Consider the following 12,301-nt stretch of genomic DNA (forward strand, 5'->3'; position numbering starts at 1 on the left):
GATAGGTGAGCATATAATCATTCGTTCTTTGCAAATACCGTATAACCCTCTTTATAGCTTTTCAATGCTCTAGTCTAGAGTTACTCAAATATCTTGCCTAACATCCCTATAATGTATACAAGATTCGGACACGTACATACTTGAGCATACATCAAACTTTCTACTGCTAATGCATAAAGGTATTGTTGTATTTCCTTATCTCAAGTTCATGGCATGGACATTGTTGCAAGCTAAATCTATCACCCTTTAGCACAAGAGTGTTACTAGGAGCATAATTCTGCATGTCATACCGAATGGACATTTTTTCCATATAGGCCTTTTATGAAAGTCCAAGTGTGCATCTTGAATAATCACGAACAATCTGTATGGCTAAGACAAAGGATGCATCACTAAGATCTTTCATTTCAAATTCACCTGATAGAAATGACTTTAGTTTCTAGCAGCAAACCCTTTTTATTACTTGCTAGCAATATATCATCCACATACAAAATAAGTATAATAAATTTGCTTCCACTGAACATGATATACAAAATATTGATCAACTAGATTCTCCTTAAATCCGTACGAAGAAACCACTTAATCAAAGTTTTGGTACCATTGATGAGATGTCTTCGTTAAACCATAAATAGACTTCCTTAATCTACATACATGGTGCTTTGAATCTCCCTATTCAAAGTTCTTCAGTTGCACATGTATATAAATTCTCAAGGTTTTCATTGAGAAATATTGTCTTAATATCCATGTAGCTCAATGTCATAATGAGCTACGAGTTCATGACTACCCTAAGGGAGTCTTTCTTAAACCAGCAAAAACATCTCTTTGTAATCAATATCCTCCTTTTGAGTGAATCGCTTGGCGACTAGGCAAGCCTTATACTTTTTGATATTATCATGTGAATCCTATTTGATTTTAAATATTCATTTATAGCCAATAGGTTTCACCCCTTCAAGCAATGTGACAAGTTTTTAAACGTTATTCTCCGTCTTAGACTTCATCTCTTCCCTTATGACTTTACTCTATTTTTTCGGATGAGTGCATTGTTTGACTTGGAAAGATTTGAGATTATCTTCCAACCCAATGTCAAACACATGTTCTTGGAGATATATATAATCATGAGCTATTGTGGATATTCTTTTTCTAATGGATCTCCTTAATGATACTTGATCTTGAGGTGGTTGGGGGTCGTGCTTAACCTAGAAGGAAATACCTCTATTTGAGTTGGCGTCCCCTCCATTTGAATTGGAGGTGGTACGGGAATATCATAGTTCACTACCCCTTCTGATTGTGCAACTTTAAATGTATATGGAATGGATACCATTTTACTATTAGTTGCATCAAAAGTTATCAGATTAAGATCATTAATGTTCTCTTCAAATGATATTTCCTTAACTTTATATTCTCATTATCCTCAATGAATTTGGTATTACTCATCTCGAAAAAGGATTTACTTAATGGGTTAAAAAACATAAATTCTCTTGAGTTTTCAGAGTATTCTTTAAAATAATAGCTAACAATTCTTACATGCATCCAATTTTCTTTCGTTAGACCTTTAGGATCTACCCTTAGCTTGACAACCCTGATATGTAAATGCCTAACAGTAGGCGTTCTACCTATCCATAACTCGTAAGAGATTTTCGTTATTGCCTTACTAGGTACTCTATCAAGTAGTAAACTATAATCTTGAATGTTTCACCCCATAAAGAATTCAGTAGAGAAGAAAATGTCATCATACTTCTCATCTTGTCTTTCAGGGTTTGTTTTGTCGCTTTGCTACACCATTCTGTCATGGAGTACCAGACATGGTGTATTGTGCAATAATTCATCACTCAGCAATTTAATCCGCAAATGACCCAAGATATTGTTTATATGATCCATTAGATCTATTATAGTAGTCGCCATCATGATCTGATCTGATAGCCTTAATCTTCTTATATAGTTGATTTTCAATTTCGACTTTGAAGTTTTGAACATGTCCAGGGATTGTAACTTATCATTAATAAGGTACAAGTATCTGTATCAGGAATAGTCATCTATAAAACTAATAAAGTATGTTTGACCGTTCCAGGAAGCTTTATAGAACAATGCACATATGTCTGTGTGTATCAACTCTATGACCCCATTACACCACCTTGAACTCTTATTACTTTTGTTAGTTGTTTTTCCTTTGAAACACTCAATGGAGATTTCAAAATTTGACATATCAAGGGAATCAAGAATGCCTAATAATATTATTTTTTTTAGGCATCGTTTAGAGATATGCCATAAATGCCTATGCCACAATATAGATATTCTCACTAGTCACACCACGCTTCACACATACACTATGCATCACAACATTATCCATATGAGTTTCAGTGTCCAATCTATATAGTTTGTCAATCAAAGAACCAATACCATATAAAATAGAATTTTAAAAAAATACTAAACAACTTTTAATTTTCAAATGAACAAGTGTATCCAGATTTGTCTAAACATGAAATAGAAATTAAGTTTTGTCTAAATAATGGTGTTACAAATGTATTTTCTAAATTCAAAAGTACATTGTTCCCTAAACAAAATCTAAAAACACGTATTGCTTTTGCTTTCGTCTTCTTGACAGTTCTCATATAAATGAATCTTTCAGCATCAATTGGCAGTCGACTTCATTGGCAATCTTGTATAGTTACACATATATGAGTAGTTGAACTTATATCTATCCACGAAGTGTTATTAGGTACAATAGCTAGGTTAACTTTTAAATTAACAAAGTTGAGAAGTATACCTTTCTTGACATGTAGTTGATGTGTCTAGGACAATCTCCTTCAGGTGACCTTTTTTTTAACAAAAGTAATAAGTTGGATTTGGATCTTGTTGCTTTTACACTTTATGCCTTGAAGCCCTAGTCACTGCAAGTTATATATCCTTACGGTTACTATTATCATTTTTCTTCTTCTTGTTCAAATACTGAGATGATGATGTAAAGTGAGCATTGTGAGATGTGTCGTGTCTTAATATCTCTTCTTCTTGTACACACTGAGCTATGAGCTCATTTAACGTTCATTTCTCCTTTTGAGTATTATAGCTAATCTTAAAAAGAGGAATTGTGTAACTAGAGAGGTAGAAAAATGTTCACAAGTATGCTTTTAGACATTTCTAACTTTAGTGCCCTAAGCCTTGTAACCAAATTTGACATTTCCATAATGTACTCTCTTATGCTACCCTTCCCGTTATATCGCATGGGCATCAACTTCGTAAAAAGTATGGTAATCTCAATCTTTTCGTTTGAGGCGAATCGGTTTGCTAACTCTTTAATGAAGGTTTTGACATCCTCATTCTCAGTTATCGAACTCCTAATGAATCCCGGAATGGGCATCCTCATGATCATAAGACTCATTTGATTTGATCGGGTCCCACTTGTTAAAGATCACCTTTTATCTGTAATGGAATCACTAGATAAAGGTGCAGAGCAATCATGTCTCAATACAATGTCTAGATCCATATAGTCTAATAATACCATAATATGCTCTTTCCACTAATCAAAGCCTATGCTGGTAAGCACGCGGATGTTGTTTAGATTCGCAGATATTGAGAGTGTTACATAAACAAAAGTAAAGAACATGTATCTTTATAGTTGTGCATTAATATAATGCAACAAACAAAACATGTAATTTTATGGGCATTAATTGAGATACCTAGTGCAACCTTACATTAAGTCTTTGGATTGAAATACGATTTGTTAGTGGTACTTTCTAAACAACTCATAATTATTATCATCTGCCAGATAACTCGTCTTCCTTTGGGCTGACACATCATGCACATGATTAACTTTATTTATGAGCTTCCTTAGCTTATATTTTCAACTATCACTCGCAATATTTCTAATCGGTCACATAGTGAGTCTTCCTTTGGGCCGACATAGTACGCACATGATTTATAAGTCAATGTTAGATTTGTGAGCTTCTTTAAACATATATCCGGCATAAAGAATGACTTTCCTTTAGGCCAACCATCTTTAGCATGGATATACATCTATCTATGCAAAAACCCCAAGCCTCCCCAATAGTTTCGCTTTGGCGATAAAATTAGTTTGACTAAGTAGCAAATACGAAGAAGAATACAGGAAAAAATTGTTGAAAACACAGTTAGCTGTTACTATCAACAATTGAATCCGTTCATCGATCGATTGGTACACCATATGTGCCAAATTCTGGACACACCAGTCGATTGCTAGTGAATGGCAGTCTACTAGTCTACATCAGTCAGTTGGAACTGTTATGTGTACAAGTTCACCCACACCAGTCAATTGACCCTTACGACAGTCGACTGATGGCTTCAATCTAACTATCCAGTTGAGCTGGAACTGTTCTGTAGACAACCCTGTGAACACTAGCTGACTGATGGGTCCAATAGAATCCTCCAGTCGACTTGGAACTGTTCTATAGACGACCCTATGAACACCGGTCGACTGATATCATTGGTCGAACTGCCTAGTCGGACTGAAAATGTTCTATACACGAATTCCAGCCTAGCAATCGATTGGGAGTCCTTACCAGTTGACTGTTAGTCATGAGATCATTTTCTCTACTCATATAAATGTTGTTTTGCTCACAAATAGGGTGGAAAAATCCTATTCCGCCGTCGTTCTTCGTGTTCTTCACGAAATAAGGCAAAAAACAACTCGAAATGTAGGTTAAACCCTAGCTTATCCAATGCTAGATTCGACTGATCTACATCAATTCACTCATCTAAATAAAATCGAATACAAAATTCTAAGCTCTGATACCATTGAAAGCAATAGTGATACATCTAACTAAATCAATGATGCATCAATCGAATTTAGTTATCATCATCAATAAGGCTACATTGGAAAATCGAATCCATTGGCAAATTGAAAGCTGACCTAAATCCAATGCGAAAGTCATTACCTCTTACTTGTCAAGAAGCTCCTGCAAATGCAACATAATGACCTTCTTCAGGGATCAGACAACAACCAGAGTTCCTTCTCAATGGGAATGCCTTGACATCTACTAAATGCTTAATCACTTATGTCTATAATTATTGTGTATTAATTAATTTTTTACTGATATATACTGATTTTGATGCAGGTTTCTGTTTCAAATCTCGAAGGAAAAATAGTGGCTTTGTACTTCGCATGCAGTCTTTATGATTGTTGCGATGAGTTTACTCCAGTATTTGCAGAAATCTATAAAAAGCTCTAGGAAAATGGAGAGAGCTTTGAGGTTGTACTAGTGTCCTTGGACAGCGACTCTGATTATGATGAAGCCATAGAAAGCATGCCTCGGCTTGCATTTCCTTTCCATGACAAATTAAAGCTGTGTTAAGCTTTTTTGCTATTTTGATCTCCAGGAAAATAATCATCATGCTGTCATCTTGATTGGATCGGATGGGAAAGCTATGAATGTTGATTTAATTGAACTTATTAAAGAGTATGGATTTTATGCATATATGGGAAGCTTTCTTGTTCTCACAGGAGAAATTGCATGAGTTTTCAGAGAAAGCAAAGGCCAAACTTCACACACTCGAGTCACTTCTTGTTTCAGGTGATCTGGTCTGTCATTGGAAAAAAAAGGATTGAAGGCAATGAATTTTCTTGCTTAACATGTAAACAACTTCCAACTTTCCTTATTTTTCACTGGAGTAGATTTTTCCTTATAATTTGGTAGTAGAGACTGTGTGGTAATATTCTTCTGTTAGGTTCCAATAAAAGAGCTTGTTGGAAAGACCATCCTCCTAAACTTCTCAACACGTTGGTGGTGCGGCGATTACCTCCCTAAACTGATCGAAGAGTATCACGAGATCAAAATGTGGATACTAATTTTGAGATGATCTACGTCTCCAGCGATTATTATCAGGATTCATTTAACAAAGTCTTCTTACGCATGCCATGGTTGGCACTACCTTTTGGTTACGTCCAGAGCTGTGCCCTGGTTGCTATAGGCCCTACAGGACGAACAATTACCAAAGAAGCCAGGGAGTTGATACATCGAATTGTTGCTTACCGATTCACCGAGAGGATCAAAGAGTTGGAGCATCTTAAAGAAATGGCAAAGGGGTGGCCTGAGAAGATAAAGCTTGACCTCTATGATGAGCATGAACTTGTCCTTACCCGTTGCTTTTCTTATGGCAGTAATGGTTGTAGAGAGATGGGACATATTTGGTCCTACCGTTGCGAAGAGTGTGATTTCGACCTGCGCCCAAAATGTGCACTGAACCAAAAAAAAACAAGGAAGACGGAGAAAATGGCGAAGCACATGAAGTGATAGAGGAAGAATATGTGAGTGATGGACTGATGGTGAGGTTTGTCTCTTGAAAACTGAAAAGAAAAGACTAATCTAATTTGCCTTGTTCATGTTCTAATAAGTTGCCTCAAAAGGAAACCAAAAAAATATTTAAAAATAATTAAATGAATTATAAAATAATTAAATCATTAGGAGTTAAATAATTGATCGATCTTAGTATTTATATAGTAGTTTGACATGGAAATTAAGATGAAAAAAAAGTTATTTTAAAAATTAAAATGAATATTCTAAAGTACAGTTTAGTTAATATCTATCATTTATTTAATTTTTTAAAGGATAGTTGTTTATATTTTTCATATTGAATAATTCTTATCCAAGATCATAAAATAATTTCTAATTGACATAATTTATGTTAAGAAGTTGATTTAGGTTAGTTGATTAGATTAATCACTAAGACGTGAACTTAAAATAAAATAATTAAGTAAAAAAATAAAATAATACAGATGTAAAATAGAGAAAAATTATAATAAAGTGAAAATTTTGAGTATAGACTTTTATTAGAATACCTAAGTATTTATATGAAATACGAAGAATCATTTGCTGTAAATATTTATTTGTACTTTGACATTATATTTTTGTAGTATTCAATTTAGTTAGCACTGAGTATTTAATTTACTTCGATTAATCTAAGAATAATTGATTCAGTCTCACACGGAAGTTTTTTATCGACCATTAGAATAAATTGGGATATACTTGTAGCGGACGGTCCATCAACCTAGCATTCTTAGACTAATTGTCTATTAAGTAGAATTTATTGGTAATTTACCAAAGTTAAGACTCGATCTTAGATGTTTAAAAAATTAAAAAGGTGATTTGCGACTGCTCCATTGCCCGGGGGCTAGTGAAGATACTTTTAACCCATATGTTAGATGAGATGTTATTATACTTTGAGGACATTGGCTTAATTAATTCACTTCTTAATGACCTTTTAATAGATGATTTAATGGATTTATATTGATCCTGTTCGCGAGCGTCGATGGATAAATCACTGGTAAATTGGCTCTGTTGCCAATTTAATCACCATTCTCCAATGACAATGAGGATGATGACATGGTTGGGAGCTTGGACAGAGACAAACAACAAGAATAGGGTTAGAATGACAACCAGGAGGTTTTGCCAGAAGATTCTACAGAAGGTTCTTTAACCACGGACTTACCAATTGGTAGAGGAGAAGCAGTTCGCAGCGTTTCCATCCGTCAAGGTACCTTCTAATGCGTCAACGTTGCTTTAATCGACTGAGGCAGTGTTTTGGTGAAGGATTACCTGTTGGGGGATGCGATGATTGTCCCTTTAACACTGCTTGCACTGTCGCGACCACCAAATTGTCAAAATCCGTTGACCCCATGGCTATGACATTAGGTCTTCCGGCATTATCCATCTTTACACTGTGGTTTAGGTCTTAACTCAATATTCCTACAAACGACGCCAATTTGATCCTGCCTGTGAGCGTCGAAGGATGAATCATCGGTGAATTGGCTTTGTTGCCAATTTAATCACCAATCGTGGAATGACAATAAAGATGATGACCTGGTTGGGAGTCTAAATGGAGACAAACAATAAGAATAAGGTTAGAATGACAGCTAGTGGTTCCCTAGTAGAAGAGCCGGTGCATATGCGTATGCGTACCTTAGAGATTGAAAAGGACCATCTTTTATAGAGAGAAAACAAACATTTTCCTTCCGTTTTGATATTTATGTTGTCATTATTTAATTCCTTAAATAATGTAAGATTTATTCATATCATTGTCTTTTTTTTTTCTAAAATAACTAGGATTTATGCGATGATTATTCTTTTCAATTGAAACAATCCTTTATCTTACATTATTGAAGAATCAGGAGGCCAGAGAAGCTAGGTAGCTGGGAGGTTGGAGAAGATATGTAGCCAGAAGACCCAAGAGGCTAAGGAGTCGGGAGGCCCAAGAGGCTAAGGAATCGGGAAACCGAGAGGCTAAGTAGTCGGGAGATCCAAGAGTCTAAGGAGCCGGGAGGCCCAAGAGGCTAGGGAGCTGGGAGACTCAAGATGCTAAGTAGCCGGGAGACCAAAGAGGCTAAGGAGCTGGGAGATCTGAGAGGCTAAGGAGCTGGGAGGCCTGAGTAGCCAAACATCAATTTGACCTTCAGAACCACCTCAATAGATTCACTAATCTCCTTTCATCCACGTGATGTCCTACTGATTATTCTCCGAATCACATATCATTTTATAATATTTATACATGTTGATATTTATATATGTGGATATTATATCATTGATGCCCGATTAAATAATAATAATTAAAAATTATCTTAATTAATAAAAATAATAATTTAGGGTGTGAATATTAATAAACAACTAATTTATATTAATAATTATAGATATAATTATATATTTATAGCCTTTTGATACGTTGCACGCCCTCCTGTGTGTAGCAGTGTCCGCAACTGAGGGCACGCGCTCACATGGGTTGACTACCATATCGGTTGACTACCCTCAGTAAATGCTACTGCGCACCGAAGGGTGCATTGTTAGGGATCGATAACAGGCTAGAAAGGAGGTTGAATAGTCATTACCCGAATTCGCTTTCCTACCTATTCGTTAGCACAACGAAATATAAACAAATACAAATTTGAATACAAAAGCTAAAGACAAGAACAAAAAGGCAAACCAATGCACACCGATTTATATGGTTCGGAGCTAACTTGCTCATACTCCATGGCTATCCGTAAGGTGGACGATTCTAGTAATCCTTCGGTGGATCAAGCCCTGGAACTCCTGCTTGCGCGAGCTCCTTCTCGGTGGAGTAAATCTCACACAACCTTGATTAATACACCGCACTCCAATCACAACTTAAGATAGACTACTAACAAGGGTTTACCACTCCTGTTTCGTCAAATCTAATCAAGCTCTAAAGCCTTGGTTATATAGGCCACGGGTTGGAAAATCCCACCTACCAGTTGATAAGTATACTAGTCGAATGTCCTCTATGGAAATTTGACTGTTACACCCCAACGACTCGATACCAGTCGACTGGTAACTTTACCAGTTAATTGATGATTTTTCCAATCGACCGTTTCACATTGGTCAAGCAAATAGAAGCATCCTGTTCGTTCCCAATCGATTACACAGTCAACTAAACCAGTCAACAAACAAAGCCACAAGTCAACTGATAAACCCTAAACCTAGGATTTTGCCCCGAGTACAATCTCTCAGCACTCAGACCCTCACGACTCACTTGACTTTTGCTCGCAGCCTTGACCTCTTGCCTTCAAGCCCACTTCCTTTGGCTCTCATCCCTCGGACGCATCCAAGAGGATTGTTCCAATGTCTACTTTTGCATATGCCTCGAAGTGTGTTTCCCTTGCCTCTTGTGCTTGTTGCCTTGTCCACAGTCCCTCGGATGCTCCATCCTTCACCAAACCTGAAACTATCAAACTAAGTCATATGTGTATCATGCAAACCTACACAACTCAAATACACATATCAAATACAAGGGTAAATCTAACTTAAACTCTTTGCCCAAATATCAAAACATATGGTTGTTGGAACCCCAAGGTGTTTTGATGTGATCAAATAAGTTAAGCTAGGTCCTGTTTGGTTTAACCCTTGTGTTTAAGTGTGCAGGAGCTTAGGAGCACAGAAAGTCGAGCAGAAGATGCGGCTAACGAGAAGGATGGCACGGGAGAGAGCTGACGAGCTCGGTGCGTCCGAGGGACGAGGTGACCGTGGAAGAGTACACCGGTGGATGAGAAGAACGTACGCGACGTTCGAGGGATGAGAAACTGGGGAGGAAGGTTGCTCGATGAGAAGGCCGGAACCTAGGTTCAGGTGAGCCCTATTCCGGATGACCGAGATCACCCAAGCTAGTGGAGCCGGAGCGAAAGACCCAGACTGAGATGAGCTGAGCCAGAGCAGAGGTCCCGAACCGAGAAAAGTCAATTCTGTTGACTTTCTTGGTCCGGGTGCCCGGAACCACTCCAAGCGCCCAGACCAGTCTGGGGCGCCCAGGATGCTTCCGGGCGCCCGGACCCGACTTTTGACTAGATCGAGTTTTGACTCGATCTGAATGTTGGGGGATAAAATTTATCCCCCTAAGGGCGCCTCGAACAATACTATAAATATAGCACTATTTTGCACAATTTATTCAATTCACTTGAAATCCATTTTTCTGTACTTTACTTTTCTTCTGTGCTGTTAACGAGAGGATACTCCGCCCAAAGGAGATTTTCATATAGTGTACCTAATTCGCCTTGGATTAGCAATCTTCCGATTGCAAACCAAGTAAATCCCTTGTGTCTGCTTTCTTTAATTAGTCTATTTTTTTATTATTATAAGTGTTTGTTATTTAGTTGAAAATCCGAGAAAGATTAGATTTATTTTTTCAGGGCAATTCACCCCTCCCCTCTTGTCGGCCTTCGAAATAGACTAACAAGTGGTATCAGAGCCAGGACGCTTCAGGAGGACCAACCGCCGATCGAAGCAACGAGATCGCCGAACCAAGCATCGTTCCACCAAAATTCGAGGGGGACTTCGCACACCGGAAGCGTCGTATGGAGGTATTTCTGAAAACCGATTTTGAAATTCCTCTAATTATTAAATATGGTTTTGTAGCTCCTACTAATCAACATGGAGAAGAAAAAGAAGAGAGTCTCTAGACAAAGAAGGAGCAGAATGATTCCGTAGCGAACAACCGAGAGGAGTATCACCTACTAAGCGTGCTGCTGCCTCAAGAAGTCAACTGCGTCAGAAGCTACTCGTCAGCGAAAGAACTCTAGAAAAAATTCCTAGATCTTCACGAAGGCACGTCCGAAGCCAAACTAGCAAGAAGAGACATCCTTTGGAACAAATTGACGAACATCCGTCTGGAAAAAGGTGAGAAGGTAGCCGATCTACACACGAAGGTAAAGGAATTAATTACCAGTCTCGAGAACCTCGGTGAAGTGGTAACCAACCGGGATACCATACGCTATGCACTCAACGCGTTTCCGAGAACTCTAGAATGAACGTCAATCATCGACGCCTACTACATTTCAAAAGACCTGGAGGTAAGTACCTTAGAAGAGTTATTTTCCACTCTTGAATTACATGAAACCAGATGTGCAGGGACAACCAAGGAATCAAGCCAGATTATGGCGCTAAACGCAACCAAAAAGGATGAACCCGAGTCAGACTCAGAAGAAGAACAAGAAGCGTATATGGTAAGAAACTTTAGAAAATTCTTTCGATCTAATAAATTTAAAGAAATGCAGAATAAGAAGAATCCGAGAAATAGAAGAAGGGTTCATTGCTACCAGTGTCAAAAGGAAGGATACTTTAAAGAAGATTGCCCAGAATTAAAGAAGGACAAAGTCAAGATACCCAAGAAGCACAAGAATCTAAAAGCTACTTGGGACGATAGTTCATCATCTGAGTCTGAGATACAAGAATATGCTGGACTAGCACTGATGGAAAACTATGAAGGGCAAAGTACATCAAAACCTAGCATCGATGAAGGGGGAGCGACTTCAGATGAATGCAGCGAAGCAGGGGGAGAGTCGGGCTTCAAGTCTGATATGGTAAGTGAGGTATGTCTCTTACCTCCTGATCAACTTTATTTTGGTATTAAGGCTATGGCAAAATCCATGTACAAATTAGAAAATAAAAATACCAAATTAAAAAAAAAAATTTAGAAATAAAAAGAGTTTTGGCAAAATCTTTGTCTAATAGAAGACTTTGATAAGATAAAATTTGAAAATGATAAATTAAAAGAAGAAATAGAAAATTTGAAAAAGTCTACCTGCTCAAATATTTATGCTTTTAAAAATTATAGAGGATTAAACTGGTATTATAGGTCTTACTAAAGTCAAATCAGAAAAATATCAAAAACCTATGTGCCTAGAAAATACTTGATTAACCCTGTAGGAAGGAACCTCTTTTGGGTTCCAAAAACCTGTTTAATTTAAACTCAAAATTAAAACTTAGCATTTTTAAGAGAGAAAATTAAACATATAGTTTCTTTATGAGGCTTTATCTAAGGAAGTGGTTGTTGC

The 12,301-nt window shown here is 37.3% G+C and overlaps 1 protein-coding gene across 1 annotated transcript in view; it reads left to right on the plus strand.

The window, feature by feature from the left end:
- Positions 1–5,444, plus strand: part of LOC121992593 (putative disease resistance RPP13-like protein 1) — a 33,022-nt gene extending 27,578 nt beyond the window's left edge. Inside the window, exon 11 of the mRNA XM_042547077.1 lies at positions 5,085–5,444. The gene's annotated coding sequence lies outside the window, so the exon portion shown is untranslated. The remainder of the gene's footprint in view (positions 1–5,084) is intronic.
- The last annotated feature ends 6,857 nt before the right edge of the window (positions 5,445–12,301 follow it).

The sequence above is a fragment of the Zingiber officinale genome, chromosome 6B (assembly GCF_018446385.1).
Source record: "Zingiber officinale cultivar Zhangliang chromosome 6B, Zo_v1.1, whole genome shotgun sequence".
In the NCBI taxonomy this organism is placed as follows: domain Eukaryota; kingdom Viridiplantae; phylum Streptophyta; class Magnoliopsida; order Zingiberales; family Zingiberaceae; genus Zingiber; species Zingiber officinale.